The 17,869-nt window shown below is 41.7% G+C and overlaps 1 long non-coding RNA gene across 1 annotated transcript in view; it reads right to left on the reverse strand.

The window, feature by feature from the left end:
• Window positions 1-3,061: 3,061 nt before the first annotated feature.
• The window catches only part of LOC102767080, a 106,161-nt gene continuing 91,353 nt past the window's right edge, over window positions 3,062-17,869 (reverse strand). The window contains exon 6 of the long non-coding RNA XR_001515872.1: window positions 3,062-4,392. This is a non-coding gene — a long non-coding RNA (uncharacterized LOC102767080). The remainder of the gene's footprint in view (window positions 4,393-17,869) is intronic.

A 17,869-nucleotide genomic window follows, 5' to 3' on the forward strand; every position in this document is an offset into this window, starting at 1 on the left:
TGGAGATGGCACTGCAGACAGGACCATCCCTTCTGCTGCAACCTGGGTAATAATGTGCTCAGTTCATCTGCGCAGCACAGAGTCATCCTCTCAAAAAGTAATTCGCTTCTTTAAAAACGGGAAGGAAAATAAATATGGCGCAGTAAAATTGTTGAGCAGAGGAATCTATCTGGACATTTCACAAAACATTTCATTATGCTGACAATTCCCAGAAGTACTCTCAAGAGTGCTTTAAGCTGCGGATTACGGCGCGGGAGCTGATGGACTTTTTTTGCAGCCCCTTTAAAAGGCAGTGAACCGTTTTTCTATTTTATTTAAATAATGCCCCTTAAAATGGATTTTTAGAGGTATAATAACTCCTTAAGAGTCAGTTATGCTAAACAGTTTCTCTTGATAGAAATGTTGTAAAACTCGTTAACTGCACAATTTCAGATGCCGGCTTGGTGAACACTAACTGACATGTGAATGACCAGAGTTTGTAAAATAAATTGCAATCGTTGTTGTATCACACAGCTAGCATTGCATGAGCTGGAGGCCACGAGGGGCTCCAACCTGACAGAAAATTACTTCAAGATGAATGAAAAGTGCTTGTTTCTCTTTATTAGTTTTTAGAGAACAATGAAAATGTTGAATTGTTTACAGAGGGCTGATTAAATGTGGTCAGTGGGGCCATGTCCCTACTGCTAACTGTTGGCCTCCCCCTCCCGCTGGCCCTCAAGCTGCACACTCACAGCCATGTGATCCCAGCTCCCAGCCCCATCCTCTGCGCCCTGCCACATGCATCTTCTTACGGGCTATTATGGCTGCACATCTGTGTGTGAAATGTGCTCGTTCTGACATTCCACGGCTGCCCGGCGCTGCGAGGCCTTTGTTAGGTAAAGCCCTGTTGTCAAGCCCAACAAGCAGGTCATGCAATTTGCCGGACACTGCGGCAGGAGCAGCCCGGGAGGAATTGCTTCAGCCTCAAACAATGCTCGGCTCCACATTGGAATACATATCTATTTCTTTCATGGCGCAGCACTCCAAAGAGTCATGATTTTGTGTTTATGAGGCTGTGATTTAAATAGATACGTACATGTTGCTAGGGTTAGACTACCACAAAATAGCCTGTTTGTTGTGTTTACTTAGGATAACTGCTGTCTTATGGCTAAAGGAAAAAGCATGAAGTGCTTTCATTGGTCATTTGTGGTCTAAATCCCATTTATGTTTTACCAGAACGCACAGCGAGGGAGAAGAGAGGCACTCGCTACCATTTTCGCTGACGGCTTGGTTTACTTAAAGGGGTGGTCAAAACCAGGGCATTTAGGAGGATGTTGCGGAGGACGATTCTCACATTGTATTTCCACAAAGTAAACAGCCCTTGATGGAAAGAAATATGAGAACTCATTAATAAGCATATGCCAAGCAGGACAAAAACAGTGTTTTTACCAGACCAGGCTAGGTGAATCAGATCCAGAAGTTTGGGCAAACTAAAGCATTAGGAAAAGCAAATCACTACCCTTTCAGCGCAACATGCAGCCTCCCGTGGCCCATCCCCTTCCTCACTGCCAGCCTCTCTCTTACACACGTGTGTGCGCGCGCACACACACACGCACACACGCACGCACATCAGGACATCAGCAGTAATCGGGAGCAGTTCAAATGCTATTTGTGGCATTCTAACACAATACCGACCACACACCCCTAATGTGTGAGCAGAGCTCTCTTCTCCTCTTTGCAGAACATGCGTTCTGAGCCTATTATGTGTATAAACAATGGCATATGTAATTACCTTTCCAGGGTGGCAATTATTCCTCAGAATCAACAACCAGATTTAAAGCATGTTCCCCCAAAAGACATTCGGGGATCAATTCTGGGTCAATTACGTCAGGCTTTGATTTATCACATGGTGTCAGGCCATGTTAAAAAAAGAAAGTAAAAAAAAAAAAAAATCAAACAGAAACACTCTGAGGTAAAGGCTAAAGCTTTGATTCAAGGGGTTTGCTCCAACTTTGCTTTCCCTCAGTTGCTCTGCTTTCCCCATCCTTCAAGCAATTGTGATTTGCTGGGTTTTACCTGTTAGACAGTTTGCTGTTGGGGAAATGAAATGCAGTGACTCTGGCCTACCTCCAGATGTGAGCTGCCCCCACACCACCACCTGGCACTGGGAATTTCTCCAAGGTTGGGGCAGAGAGTAGGGGTTAATAATTCAGGCCTTGGGATCTAAGAGATCTGGATTTACATCCCCATCATTTAAACATGATACATATCACCGCAGTGGGTAATACTTCAAGTGGTTGTTGTGAGGTTTAAGTGAGACAATTAATGAAAGGATATGTGCAAGGCACTTAGCTCAGTGCCTGGAGCATCGTGAGTGCCCCGTGAATAGAGTGATCACCCTTCCATTGATGAACAAGCCTCGGAGAGGTGGGACAGCCCTCAGGACCTGCCCCTGTGTGACAAGGACCAGGAAGCAGTGGCTGTTGGTACAAACCATAGGGCTGAGCTGCTGAGTCCAAAACTGCAGTTACGAGGTCCGATGTAGAGGACTAGACTATGTATAAAGTATCAGATGATAAACTACGAACCAACAGCAAGCTTACTCTGTTAGCAAGATTGTTCTATCTTTTATAGAGCCTTATGAACCATAGATAAAAGGCTACTTTACACACCTTGGTTACCAAGTGTTAACTGAACACATACCTGCTATGCACCAGGCACTGTGCTAGGCACCAGGAATACCGAGATGTTACTTCTAACAAAACTCCCAGAACAAAAAAATAAATATCTACAATTTAGTACAAAACAAGTTCATAACTCAGATTATTGAAAGCTACTTCAGGCAAATTGAAAGTGACATAACAAATACACAATATCACCAGGGTTTGGGAGCTGGGTGATTCACCCTATTAAAGGTGAATCATATAACTAAAGTTGTTGGTCAAATTAGAATAAGCCTTAACTGAGAAGCAAAATGAAAGTTTTCAGAAATTAAATAAAAAGGGATTATATGAGAATTCTCACCAAATTCTTTAGGGAACAATATAATACCCCACTCAAAGAACACTTTAAATCAATTTTATATGGAGTAACATTATTTATTCAACAAGAGGGAAACAGCACTTACACAATTCATTGCTCAGACGACACACAGTACTATTGGCAGTGTGTATTGGCAGCTTAATTAAGAAGTCTGTTGATAATGTTAAAGCGCTGGCACATTTTCAATTTAGATGGACACTCACAAGACAAAGACATGTCGATTGTTGGCTCATACATAACAAAATGTGTCGCAGACACTACATAAAATGTCTAGTGTCAACAATCATATTAGTGTCTTAACACTGGAAAAATCATGACTTACTCCCAGATCAGAACTAATTTTTTGGAAAAAGAATATAGTCACTCAACTTATAGAACATAGAGAACACCACCATGAATACTGAAATAGCCAAATTTTCACACACAGCCATTTTCCAGGTCTGTTTGGCTCCTGTCCTGCCCTGTCTTGGGTCCATGAGTAAGGACCCCAAGCTTGATCCAAACCTTCCCCTCCTCCATGCTAATAATTCACTCCGGTCGGCAGGCCCCTAGGCATTCAAGGTAGAGGCCTATTGAAACAGATGTGATTCCCTCACCCACTCCCCACCGATGTACAAACATAATACAGTTTTCCAACAGACATTCTACACCTACAGGGAAAAAGGAATTTAATTCAAGTTAACTCCAACTATAATGTGTTGTTATCTCTAAAGTCTACAGAACATTTTTGAAATCAACGAAAAGGATCCTACCTATCAGAAGTCCAAAAAGAAATGAAATTAAGATGTCCTGAATTGTTCACATTAGAAGTTTTGTTTTGTTTTTTATTAAAGGAACTTAAAATACTCAGAGAAATATACTCTTCCATTTGTTTCCTGTCTTAGAGACACACTTATTAAGAACAGAAGACACACAAAAAAATGTTCATTGAAACAAATAAATCTATGGATGGCAGGGACCACGTCTTATTTGTCTCCTTCCCTCTCTCATGTTCCTCCCCCTGCTCCGTATAGTGATTCACATGTAGCAATTACTCAATTAAGTTGAAAAGCCAATGCATGTTTCAATTCATGTTCATTTGGAAGGGTTGCGCTGATTTAAGGAGCAACTGAGATGAAATTTCCTGATTTCTGGCTAGTGAGGCACACACTGTCTTGAAAACTTTCTTTGCTGAAGCTTGCGCGCATAGCCCCGGCATCATTAACTGCTGGCAACGGTGGCATTCTTAGAGTCTTCACTTGTTCCCATTTTTGTTGAAGGGAGCATGTTGATTCTCCAACGGCTGTTTTTCTAGAAAATGTGAAAGGTGATGTGAAGCAGGTACTTAGTGAAGCGGGTGTTCAGCCTATCCCTGTCCCACAGATAGTACATCTGTGAACAAAATGCAAACACATTATTAATCCAAGCCTTTATAAAACAACTTCTCACAACTACAATGACTGGTCTTTTGCTGATCACTAAAATTATTTAGCTCAACAGTTCAAAAAGACAACAAAACTACAGGTTCTTTTATGGTAAACAAAAGTTTGAACAGGATTAAACTTTAATGCTGTTTAAAGTTTTCTTTCCTTACCTTAAATAATGACTTTCAAATCCATGCCACCTCCAGGTGTCGATCCACGTGTCACAAAACCAGAAACACCACATGTCTGTGCATTTCGAAAATAAGGTTTCCCTACCCGAGCAGATTCTGTCTTTTCTTCCTTGCCTTGATAAACAGGAATAAAATCCCTCCTGAGGTCCCAAGACCTACACCTTCGTGACTTAAGTCCCTGCCTGGGTCCCATCGTTTAGCACCAAAGTGGATGGCTGGGAAGCAACAGCTGCCGATGGAGAAGCCTGTGATGACCCAATCTGGCCGGGCAGGAGCACGCTTTCCTCGGCAAAGGCTCTGAGCTAACCAGGTGGGTAAAAGGCAGGTACAAACACTGCCAACACCAACCCCAGTGGGGGCAAAGCCCCCGCCACCATGAGAGCAGCATGCTAGGGCCCAGATAGGTTCCACCTTAGGCATATCCGTGTGCATATCCATGTACATGTATATTAGTAACACTATTGTAGACCAGGAATGACAGACACCTTTGCAAGAAACATTTCTATTTATTCACATCTCTGAAATGTTCCAAGCAGACCCACAGCAGTGTTGAGGTAAAGCCAGCAAACTCATAGGTAAGCTTAGCCTTAACACAATTTATTTACTAATTTACTTTATTTATTTGGGTTTTTAAAAAAATAGGCCAAAAGCAATTGCATCCGTGTTTATAATGCCCTTTAGCCCATGAGCAAAAATGCCATACTACATGGACATTTAAAATCCACCTGGAATCATTTTAGGTTTTATCCATTATCTCAAACTTGTCACTAAAGCATGTTACCGCTTAATTTGAAATGTTTTTTGCAGTCCCTTTTTCTTCTAGTGGCAGCCCCCTCGCTGTTCCTAGATCTCCTCAGCTGTGGTATCAACTCCTTCCAAGTGATGCTGTTTCCACTGGGCCTCCACTTCCAACATTCACTCCAGGACCCCTCTGAGCTCCTGTCCTGCCCTATAGTAGTCTCCACTTAAGAGGCTCAGAGTAGCTGTGACCTTCAGCCCACCTTTATCAGGCAGGCAAAGGAGCAACCACCTCAGCCCGCCAGATAGCACGACTGGAATTCCTTTTGTACTACAAATACACTGAATTTGCTCCACACTGCTTCATTATTCTTTCTCCCTCTATTTCCCTACTAACTCCAACATATTGGCCCAATATTCAGAATATTATAGTGTTAGGACCCCAGATTCTATTCCAGGACTCCTGCTGCCAGCTGGGATCAGAATCCCCACTGCCATTCCTGACACCACCATTCCTGACTCTGAATCTCACCTGTTCTAGTTGCCCAAACCTCCTGAATTGGATCTCCTCCAACACTTTCCCTGAACCACTCTCAAGGTCATCACATCCTCTTGGTCACTGAGGACTGGATGGCTGGCCAACCCTAGTGCAGCCAGGCTCCCAAACCCTGATACACTTAGTCTTGACTTCCCCCTGCCCTCTGGCAACCTATGTTGCTGACATCCTCTTCCCAACCCAGACAAACTCTAACACTATAATGTTTTTGAAGCATTCCGCTACATTTCCTAGTCTCCAACATGAAGTCTCCAGTGCCCTCTCAGCTCATTCTGAATCTTTGTCCCCTTTCTTCTACCTTCTTAATTAGCTTTGCCTTCTTAATCACCTCAGTTGTGACATGATCTAAGAAGCATTCTCCAAGAAACAAATCCACATTGACTTATCCCTTATCTGGATTCCTCTGGAGTAATCAATATCACACGGTTTAAGCACTTGGTTTTCACTAAATGTTTTCATAGACATTAGCTCTGCAGACAGACTGCTAGTTCTCTGAGGACTTGGAGAAAAGTCATATCCTGTGCATGCTATTGACCTACACTGAGAGAGCAAAGTTCCCTTTCCATCTTCTCTCTACCCTTACTCAGCTCCCCAACCTACCCCCATGGAAGTGGCTGAATCAAGTTACTGGATTCAAACTAAACCTTGTTAAAAGGAATACGGCTTTTGTTATAATGAGAGGAAAGGTTCAAGTTTTGGCTTCTGAAGGATGTGGTCTGTTTGGAGTTTGTCTCTTGGGGTTCTCCTTTTGGATTGCTTCTCTCTACTTCTATGTCACACTGAGAGAGCAAAGTCCCACTTCCATCTTCTCTCTACCCTTACTCCACTCCCCTCCTTCAGCACCGGCCCAGGTGGGCGGGAAGCTTGGCTTCCTTTGTCACCTGGGTGACCCAAGCCTCCTGCCTGCTCTGGCTGGCTCAGTGGCTGCCACCATCTTTGTGTCACTAATTTACATACTCACTCCTGATTGGCTGGTGGCCATTGCTGTGGGCATCGAGAAGAGACAGTTAATTTACATGTTTCTCTTTTATTAGTGTAGATACACACTATATACATATGTACACGACCTTGATGTACTACTTGAAAAGAAGTAAATACTGAATGTAGGATATCCCAAAGTCATAAGATTATCTGCCACTTGTCCACGTCTGTGGCCAAAACTTCACTTTGAAACAATGCCCTTAATTAGCATGTGATGCAGACACTGACAATTTTCCCCATCTCCCCTTCTCCTTTATTAATAGAACCCCTGAATTTTGAGAAGTACATGGCCACAAAGAGTATATTTCCAGGCCTTCCTGGCAGCTAGTATGGCTGGCAGAATGTGAGTAGAAGTTAAAAGTCCAATATCTAGGGAATGCCTTTAAAGAGAATACTTATGTCCTGACTGGTGTGGCTCAGTTGGTTGAGTGTAGTCCTGTACACCAAAAGGTCACTGGTTTGATTCCCGGTCGAGGCACATGCCAGAGTTGTGGGCTCGATCCCCAGTAAAAGGCAGGCAGGAGGCAGCTGATCAATGTTTCTTTCTCACATCAATTTCTCTTTCTCACATCGATTTCTCTCTCTCTTCCTCCCCCTCCTCTCTCTCTAAAATCAATTTTTTAAAAAATATATTAAAGAGAATTCTTATATATCTTTAGACATATGAATGAGGCAAGCAGAAGGTAATTAGATGGAAGTTTCTTTCTCCCTTACCCAGCAGTCTAAGCATAAGCAGTCGGAGCTTATATACTCCACTTCGTCAGGGAGCTCCCTCTAACTTGTTTCAACCACTGTATTTTAGAGTCTCTTAACCTGGATATAGGTTAGGCTGCTGTAACAAATATTGCACTATAATTCTAGTTCTTGGGTGGGTAAGAGATCAACCAAAGGACTTGTATGCATGCATATAAGCATAACCAATGGACATAAGAAGAACAGGAGAGAAGGAGGTGTTAGAAATAAGCAGCAGCCGGGGGAAGGTCAAGGAGGGGGGAAAGAGACATATGTAATACTCTTTGTAATACTTTAAGCAATAAAAAAAAAAATTCTAGTTCTTACTAACTGTTCCAACATTGGACAAATTATTTAAACTCTATGAACTTGTTTCTTTTTTTTATACCTACTTAACAGGTTGTTGTTAGCAAATAAGACTGCTCTTTTTTTCTTTGCTTCCCATTATATCCCCAGCTTCTAGCACAAATCTGTATATAATAAAAATTAGTTCTTCTTGCTATTTCTGTTGATATTATGATCTAGAAAAATAATGTCATACTTTAACAACTTCCAAAAAATACACATTGAAATACAACTAGTCAATATGTTGTGCATTAGAGATGTGACATTTTCCTGACCCAAATCTTAGAAAACATGATCTAACAAAAGGTTTTGTCTGACTTGTGAATTTACTTATATGAAAATTCTTATGTTAAACCAGTGGTTGTCAATTTAAAGAATTGACTTTACTTTTAAAAACAATCTGCTTAAATTGGGCAGCCCTGGAAAGTCAAAGGCACACAACCCCAACATTATTGGTTCTGTCCCCTCTGGTTTTTATCACAAGGTTCCATTTATGCATGCATATTATGAAAAAACTGGTTTTATAACATATTTATGGTTGTGAATTGGTATTATCCTAGCTCAGAATCTCATGAAAAATAATTCTTACGTCTTCCCAAAGGAAGATGAGCACTTCTTGCTTCTACAAAAATAATAGGAGTGAGTTTTCAGTAAAACACATTCCTCCTATTGAAGAGTACTTAATAAACACACATACACACCTGGTTGCTTTCATTTCACAAGTGGCACCCATTTGCCAGTCATCAAAGTAATACAGTCTGATCTACTGAGGTGATGGATTCTGACAAACTGTGTAAGCCTGTCATTAGGGGAGGAGAGATTATAGTCTCTATGCAGGACATGATAGTGTTTAAATTTCTCATTCATACAGCCTATGAAACACAGGGGAAAGCAACAAGATGAAAATAAAGTTGAACATAAACTTACTGCTTCCCTCTTCAATGAATGATATGAGCTGGTCCCACTCTATACTTTCTACTTTGTATACATACAGCTCTATTTCTTCCTGGCTAATATAAAGATCTTTCATAAAAGACAAAGATTATGCACAAATTTTACTATTCAGTAATTTAAGTCTAACTTAATGCCCCGTGCTTCCACTTTTAAAATATTACTTTTCCCTCTTTTACTCTACCTCTCTATATAGCCATTTTGCTTCTCTATAATTTTTTACTTGCATATTTAAAATTCTCATCAGGATGAAGATTACATCTAGAGTAAAATTCATTAATTAGGCGAACTGAAGAAGACAAGTCTGAATTAATAAAAAGTCTTGAGTGTGGGCTACTGTCAAAAAGATCACGAAAGCAGCAACATCTGATGTTTGAGAGATACTATATGGAAATCACCGGGCTGACCACTTTACACGCATTATCTCACTGAGTCCTCATGAAAGTCCGGGAGGTGTTATCATCTCATTTTCACAAATTAAAAAATAAAACCTGAGCAACATTGTGTAACTTGCTGAAGGCCATGTAGCTAATGAGTGATAGAATTACTTTCAAACCTGAGTCTGACTCTGAAGTATATGCATGATTTTCTCTACCACACCAAACTGCTAGGTCTTCCTTCAATCAGAAATAATAGTAAAGCAATATTTCAGATCAGGTTAACAAAACTCTAAAGCATTAAAGAACCCTGCTTTCGTGAAAAAATGAGAAGTTGAAATTAGCTACTTTAGGTAGGTAATAATTATCTGCCATTTATGAAGTACATACTCATACCAGGCACTTTCGACACATTAAATGTAACCCTCACAGCAACCCCATAAATTAGATTACTGTCTTCATTTTGCAGGCAAGGAAAGGTTCTCAGAGAAGCTGAGTCATCTGTCCAAGGTCACATCGCTGGTGAGCGGCACGGTCTGCACCGTGCATTCTGCACACCACTCTCTCCCTCTCCTGCAAGGCCTTTCCCTGGAGTTCTTGAAAAGACTGCTTTGAAAGTAATAGTGCCACCCCCACCCCCACCCCCTGTAATTGTATTTATACTATGTGTTAGCCCAGAAAAGCTTTCGTTCAGAGACAATGCAAAAGTAAACTTTAACCCAGGCCCTGCCCTCATTATCATAAATTCCCAAATTTAGTGAGGTCCGTGTTAATGGGTTTTACTGTATATAACAAAGAGTTTAATAGTCACTTAGACCTGCTCTATCTCTATTAACAAATCTAAAAAGCCATTCAATGGTAAAGGAAGGAAGAGGAGTAACCTCAAAACTAAAACAGATAAGAAGTGCCTGTAATTTGTACTCCAGCAAAATAAAAATAACACATAACATATGCCAATACAACAATATAGTACAGGTGCCAATATATGACAACAAATTCAATCCTACAAGTTTAGTGATCTATCCATCAATTAAAGAAAATTAATCCTAATCAGATGTTCATATTAAGGAAGATAGCCATAGCAAATCGGCAATAATAATTAAAAGTCCATTTCAAATCTCTTGGTCAGCAGCAAAATGATCTAACAGAGCCAGACTGCCTGGTCCTCTCTGCAGTGCTGTCTAAATGTGCACATTGTGTCGAAATTCCTGGCTGTTTAACACGGCCCTCCTTGCCACTCAGTCTGTACTTGTCTCTAATGAAGATATGCGTCCATGTGTACCTGAGTGAGGAAAATGTACAAGTGTGTAGGTCAGGCACATATCTGCTGCCAGAGCCAAGTCCCCGATACACAGTGTAGGTTTTCCCACACAGGTCATCACAGTGTGGCAGATTCCACACGAATTCTACCAGCCTTCGGAGGGGCTACTTAAAGCAGTCAGGATCCCACAGCTCAGTCAGATTGCATGGAGGTTTCTTCTTGTCTTTAGGTCAACTTGTAAATGAGCTACCACAGGCCTCTCCACAAGGGAAGTAGCCTTGGGATACAAGCAAAACAATCGAGGTGGAGGGAGCCCACCTAATGTTTTAGGCCTGGTGCCCTGTGGGTAGGTGGTGGAACCAGATTTAAGTCACCAAGCATTTATTTCTCACAATTTTGCAGGCTGATCAAGATGGGAGCAGATTCGTTTCTTGGTGAGGGTCCGCTTGCTTCCTGGCTGACAGCCACCTTTTTGCTATGTCCTCTCGAGAGAGGGAGGGAGGGAGGGAGGGAGGGAGGGAAATCAAGCCTCTGGGAAGTAAGATTAGGAAGAGAGGACTTTAACTTTTTGCTTTGTATACACTATTGTATTTATTTACGTTTCCAAGCAATTCCCCAAAATTGAGAACCCCCCTTCCTCTCCTGGGTTCTGAAAAAGTTAAGAATACAAAAATAGAAGAGATGAGAGGCTAAAGTATAACCTGATTATTAACTGAGACCAGAGTAGAGGAAGCAGCTTATTGTGAAAGTCAGACCAAGCTCACTCCAGCAGTCGCCAACCAGTGGTCCCCGGACCACTGGTAGTCTGTGAGGTCTAAAAGGTTGGCGACCGATGAAAAACCATCAACTCAAGCCATCTTTAGTTGGGGGGGCGAGGGGGGGGGCTTCCCAGACTCAGGGAAAGTGTGGGCTCTCTGTAGCTAGGCCCTCCACTGGGTAAAAAGAAGGTGGCAGTAATCTGAGCTGGCCCACTTATTCACTCCACGTGTGTCAGTTACGTAAGCCCCTCTCCCTGTAGGGCAGAAAGTGGTCTGTGAAGTAGAGTGTAGACTTTGCCTGTGACGGTAGTGTCAGTGGTGGCTGAGTCTAGATTGCAACAGGTTAAAGAGTAAATGGTGAAAAGGAAGAGGCAAGAAAGTAGACAACTCAAGAAGAATTAAAAGAAGGGAAACAGAGTAGGGAATTTGGGGAAGGATTTTTTTCAGGAAGAGGCCAAAAAAAATGTTGAATATGGCAAGTGGAAGAGACACCATGATTTCCAGCGAGAGTCTGGGCACAGCAATGGAATCCAGGCCAGGAGAGAAGGTGGGTGGCCTGTCACTGAGATGTGAATAAAATGGAAGGAAGAGGGGAAGCCATGTGACTCGAGGCAAGGATGAAGGAAAAGAAGTTGAGTTCATATCATAGGATCAGTTTTGCAAGAAAAGTGGAGAGAGATTCTGGGGCTAATGCCAGACAAGAAAATTTAAACTTGCAAACTGCCACAGGGCTGGCTGTGCTAAAGTCATGACAAAACAGCAAACCCAGAACCTACTTGTAAATGTTTTATCACAGTGTGATACTTTTGAGAAATTACATGATTTATTATTTATAAGACATTGCTTAGATTAGTATTGATGTATATGTACTCTGTCTCATTCACCATCGTGCATCATAACATTAGTTGATTCACATGCTCCTTTGTCCCTGGGAGCTCTGAAGAATAAAGTTTAAGCTTGACTGGCCCTGTGCACTTTTTCATTGCAATTCTGGCTACCATTACATGATAGTCCCCAAATCACCATGCAGGATGGTGGAGAACCAAATGGACCAGAGAAATTGGAAAGATACATAGTCTAAAAACCTGACTCCATACTTTTAAGTGATAAAGAAATTTCTGCACTGAAATGTTTCCGTATTCCCACTGATCTATCTATTACCATGTTATGGTTTCAATGGCCACAGAAATCCTTCTGGTAAACAAATTCTTCTGGTGAACAGATTTCTGTGAGAAGAGGAGGAAGAGGAAGAGCTTCGTAAGGATTCCCAAAGTTATAGCCTTTCTCAAGTATTTCTTTCTTTAATCAGATTTTAAAGTTATGTTCCAAGTCTCCATTCCTCAGTGGGGTTTAGCTTTACAACCCTCTTAACTAGCAGTTTTTGACATCATTTAGGTTTGGCAAAATGTGTGCTAGGGCCCCTCCTGGGCCTTCTCGGCTGCTATAAAAGTTATACTGCATTTGGGTAAGTGTGGAGGCTGGCACCACAGAGGATCCATGATGGTGATTATCATGCAAATCGGCCTCCTGCAGGTCCAGCTCCGAGGAGGAGGCCCTCCAGCTCTGCGCCCCCAGTCGCCTCATTGTCCCCAGGATAAAGCAAACCATCTTCACTGCTGACACTGGACGCGGCCGAGATGGGATCTCCTGGCAGAGATTAGTGAGCAGCAATGAATCTTTCACTTGGGGTAGAAATATGATTTTATTTAAGAAAATAACTATCATAATTGGGCTTCTGTCACTTTAAATTTTAATGGTGAGAGTAATATGGAGGCTTCTGGAACTTTAAATTATGGCTTTCAGAAGCTTCACACTGAATCTTTCAATTATTCTCTGTAAGTACTTTCTCAAAGCATGTGCCACCATGACATTGATATCACAATTCAAATCTAAATTCAAAACTGACTGCAAGGCTATGAGCTATGTGCTGGCGCGCCGGCTGCCTCATTTTATCTTTGAACATCTGAGCAGGCGAATCAAGAGGCGCTCTCCCAGAGCCCAGCCAGCTGTTTGCCAAATATTCAAATACCCTGGCATGCAGAAGAGCCTTTCAGATTTCCCCACATCAAAATTAGCGACGGCCCCCTATTTTGCTCATTAGCTTCTGGCTCACCTACACGCTTCCACACGGGCCCGCCTGACTCACTGGGCTGCCTTGGCTCTCCTCGCTCCCTCCCTCCCCGGGGCCCCACTCCGGCACTGGGTCCTGGGTGTGCTGCAGGGTGCCGCAGTTCACACAAAACCAGGCTGGGGGACTCAAGCCCGTGTTTCCTTGAAGTGGATCTGAGAGAGGGGCTGAGCCATTTGTAGTAGCAGAAAGACAGAGAGCAGAGGGAGTGTGTGGATTTTATTTAAAATGCATCCATTAGGGCTGAAGCAAAAAAAAAAAAAAAAAAAAAAAAAACACGGGATGGGGAAGACAGCAAGGGAAAGGGAAAAGGCGTTCCTCTTTTATTTTGCTGTCTTAACTTCCCTGTCATGTGCCTATTTTCTCTAATCATGTTAATGGTTTATCTTCATAGTAAAACAAATAGAAATAGGTATATTTATTTTTAGGATGAACTTTAGACTGCTTCAATCATTTTAAAATGAGTCCTCTACCTCAGTAAGGACAGTGCCAAATATACAATGGTAAATAACTAAATCCAGCTGCACTAATGAATCTACAACGAAAGACAACCCTTACTTCACATTCTGTAGGTCCTGGAGCAATTTTCCTCAGCCAGATAACTGAGGACAGCGCACCCGGGGAGTTGAGAGGGGGCAAGGGACGAAGGTGCCACAAGACAGCAGCCTCTGCCCAAATGGCTGGTCCAATTTCCTGAAGCTGGACCCCAAAGCCCACGCTCCAGCTGGGTGAGGGGGTTCCTTGATTCCTTCAGGAAAAGTGGGTCTTTACGTGCTCATTTCCTGTGATGTGTTTACACTTGCACAGAAGGGGCACAGCAGGGAGGCTTTCAGGGCACATTTAGGGGGAAGCCAGCCTCACAGGAGTCCTGAATGCCAGATGTCAGCCCAGTGCGAGCTGCTGAGTGCTCTGCAAGCGGGAGGCGCAGCCACCAAGTCACAGTCTGAGAACACTCCGCTGCCCTGATCCAGAGCCTCTCCTTAACCACAGGCAGAGCAGGGTAGAAATTGATGTCACTTAAAAAATAGCAACAATAATAAAAGGAGCTGCTAACCTGAGTATAAAAGGTATTTGAGAACCAGATAGGCTGATGGCATTCCAGTTCTGCCAGTCCAATATATTCATTCCATCGACCCAAATCATCATAAAGCAACTAACTTACTTCTGGGAACCACAGGTGCAAAGGTCCGGAAGAGGCCCATGTGTGGAATGGCCATAGGGTTGTTAACTGACATTGAAAACGGCCTCAAACACTACTTTGCACTGAGCTAAGGGCTGTGATGCCCAAGGAGCCACTCTTCTAAGACACTGACTATGGACAGAGAGACACAGTTTTTTAAAACTCACATTGATTTTGGTTGGAGCACAAAGCAGTACAATTACAAATCCTGTTTGACTTGAATACTTGAGCTTTATGGAGTGTTTCAAACACAAAACAGTTCTACATAAATCATTCATCCAAATATTTACTATGCCCCCATTACATGCCATGTAATATACTTTGATGAGCCAGTTTGGGTTAAAGAATAATCCTCTGTAGAATTTAGTACCATGGCATGTTCCTTCATCTTAAAGTTCCTTCACGTCTATAAAAGTTCTCTCCCTACAAGATGTAGTGATCTACATCTTGGATCACTCTGTCCATTTTACCAACTTCTCCTCTTCTTCCCCAACCCTGTCCTCATTACACTAACTCGACTGGGGGGTAGGGGTGAAGGGTAGTACATGAAAACCATTTTAGAACATTATTTTTTCACACTACAAAGACACTTTCCACCTCCATTTGAGAATCATTACCTATATGAGCCACTCAGTATTTCTAGCTGCACTAAATCACATCACTAAGAGTTTGGGGATGAGAAAAATAAAAGACTAAAAATCTCTGTACTAACTACTTCCTCTTGACATTATCTACTCCTGAGACTTCAACTATCACTTAGATGCTGATATTTTAAAAACAACATTTTAATAAGCCCGATCCATATATGCAAATGCCTAGTGGGCCTCTGTTTTCAAATAACCTAACAAACTCAGTAAGCACAACCACAGATCTATTACCCTTAGTTTTTTACTCTTCCCTTTCTTTATAGTATCTACTCAGTGGGTACTTCACACTCCCCACTCCCACTACACACACATCAAATTTGTCACCAGATCCTTTCTCTTCTTCCTCAGACACATCGTAAGTCTACCATGTGCCATATCCCACCTGGAGCTCTGCAATAGCCTCCTCACTCCTTCCTACCCTTCCTACTTCAAATTAGTTTCCACATGCTCCTGATTCCTACTGGTTAAAGCAGGAACTCCAAGAACACAGAAAAGCATAAGAGAAATACAAAATGACTTCTGATAGCATACAGACCTACTTTTAGAATATATTTTTAATAGGTCTAGAAAAGTAGAATTAACAGATCAACCTGGGGTTTTAAGTTAATATTGAGTTTGCTTTCAAAATGAATTTTAGTATAAGATCTGAACAATTAAAAATTAATTCAGATAGTATGCAGATATTTTTAAAAACATAAAAGTGGTACATCAATCAATAAAGTTTGGGAAGCTTGGTCCTACAAAATAGGTCTAAACTTAACATGGCCCTAACCGGTTTGGCTCAGTGGATAGATCGTTGGCCTGCAGACTGAAGGGTCCCAGGTTCAATTCTGGTCAAGGGCATGTACCTTGGTTGCGGGCACATCCCCAGTAGGGGGTGTGCAGGAGCCAGCTAATCGATGTTTCTCTCTCATCGATGTTTCTTACTTTCTATCCCTCTCCCTTCCTCTCTGTAAAAAATCAATAAAATATATATTTTTTAAAAAATAAAAATAAACTTCTTAACATGATATTGCAAATGTTACACATCCTCTTCATCTCCAGGAAATGCCTCCTCCCACATCCCCTACACTCTACTTAGACCTTCTAGGTATCAGCTTTGCTATGTATCAAAACACTCCAAACCTACTGGCTAAAATAATATTTTATTTAGTCCATAATTGAGCAAATCATCTGTGTCTTTCTGACTGGGCTGACAACAGATTTCTCCTGGACTCTCCCATGTGTCTGGGGGATCAGCTGGTAACTACATGGTCCAAGACAATCTCACTCACACGTCTAGTGGTTAGTAGACTGTCAGCCAGAGCCTCTGCCCTCCTGCAGGTGGCCCTTATTCTCCAGCAGGATAACCTAGGCTCATTGACAATACGGCCTCAGGGTTCCAAGCACAGAAGCCCCAATGCATAAGCACTTTCACATTTGCTAGTGTATACTGGCCAAAGCAAATCACGTGGCCAACCCAAATTCAGAGATGGGAAACAGACTCCATTTCATAGTGGAAAGATCTTCAATATCATGTTGCCAGGAGTTGGGTGTAGGAAAGGGTAGAATTTGTGACCACTCTTGCAATGTACCACTCTTACCATGTCCCAAAAAATACAAGGTGTATTCACATACATGCTCATGTTGTTCCCATCGCCTGAAATAAATTATCAAACTCCTTCTGTCCTTCTGAAAAATTCTTACTTCTTGTCCGTAAAAGTTCTGTTCAAACATAGCATTCCCTAACACCTTCCTTCAAATTAATTATGCCCTCGTATGTTCCAATGATCCCTTGCATATGCCTCTATTATAGCATTCAGTGAATTGTACTATAGTTATTTATGTTTCCCTAAATAGACTGTCTTTATACCACCAGCATCTAACACAGTGCCTGGCAAAGAACAGACATTAAATAAATGTTCCCTAAATTGAATTGAATTGAATAAATTCAAAACAAAGCTTAAAGTCATCCTCAAATAAGCCCACATTTAAAAGATTGAAGGTGCAACAATATAAAACTGGCTTTATGAGTAAGTAGGACTAGTTAGATCCACCTCATCTTATTTAAAGGCCACCATATTATTGTAAGTCTAAAAATGTTTTGCTGTAGTGCAGAGTGCACAGGTTTTAGAGTCTGAAACACTGGGACTCAAAGCCTAGCTCAGGGTGGGCAACCATTTTGTGAGTGTGTGCCCAAACCAGCAAAATCTCTGACTCAAAATTCTTCTGTGTGCCAACCCTAATTTTTTAAGAACATGTTATGCCTACTTGATATCTCTTAAGGTGTACACATGTGAAGAACCTTGAAGAAATAATAAAATTCATTCGAGTGACAAAAACACTGTATATGATGATGAAAAATACATTTATTTTTTAATGTATACATGTACACTGATAGTCCGACAGAAAACTTTATGACTCCATTTGATATTATCAGTGGGACTTTTGCTGCTGCATCACTGATGACAGAGATTTTACATCAGGTTTATATTTTGTGACCTGTAGAGATATACACGAGCTACTACTTTCATCCGTCAGGCTATTCTGATTACGAGACTTAACAAAATTCGTCACTGAGAACAAAGATTCACATGTGGATGAAAACATGGAGAGTAACG

The sequence above is a fragment of the Myotis davidii genome, unplaced genomic scaffold (genome assembly GCF_000327345.1).
Source record: "Myotis davidii unplaced genomic scaffold, ASM32734v1 scaffold44, whole genome shotgun sequence".
Lineage (NCBI taxonomy): Eukaryota > Metazoa > Chordata > Mammalia > Chiroptera > Vespertilionidae > Myotis > Myotis davidii.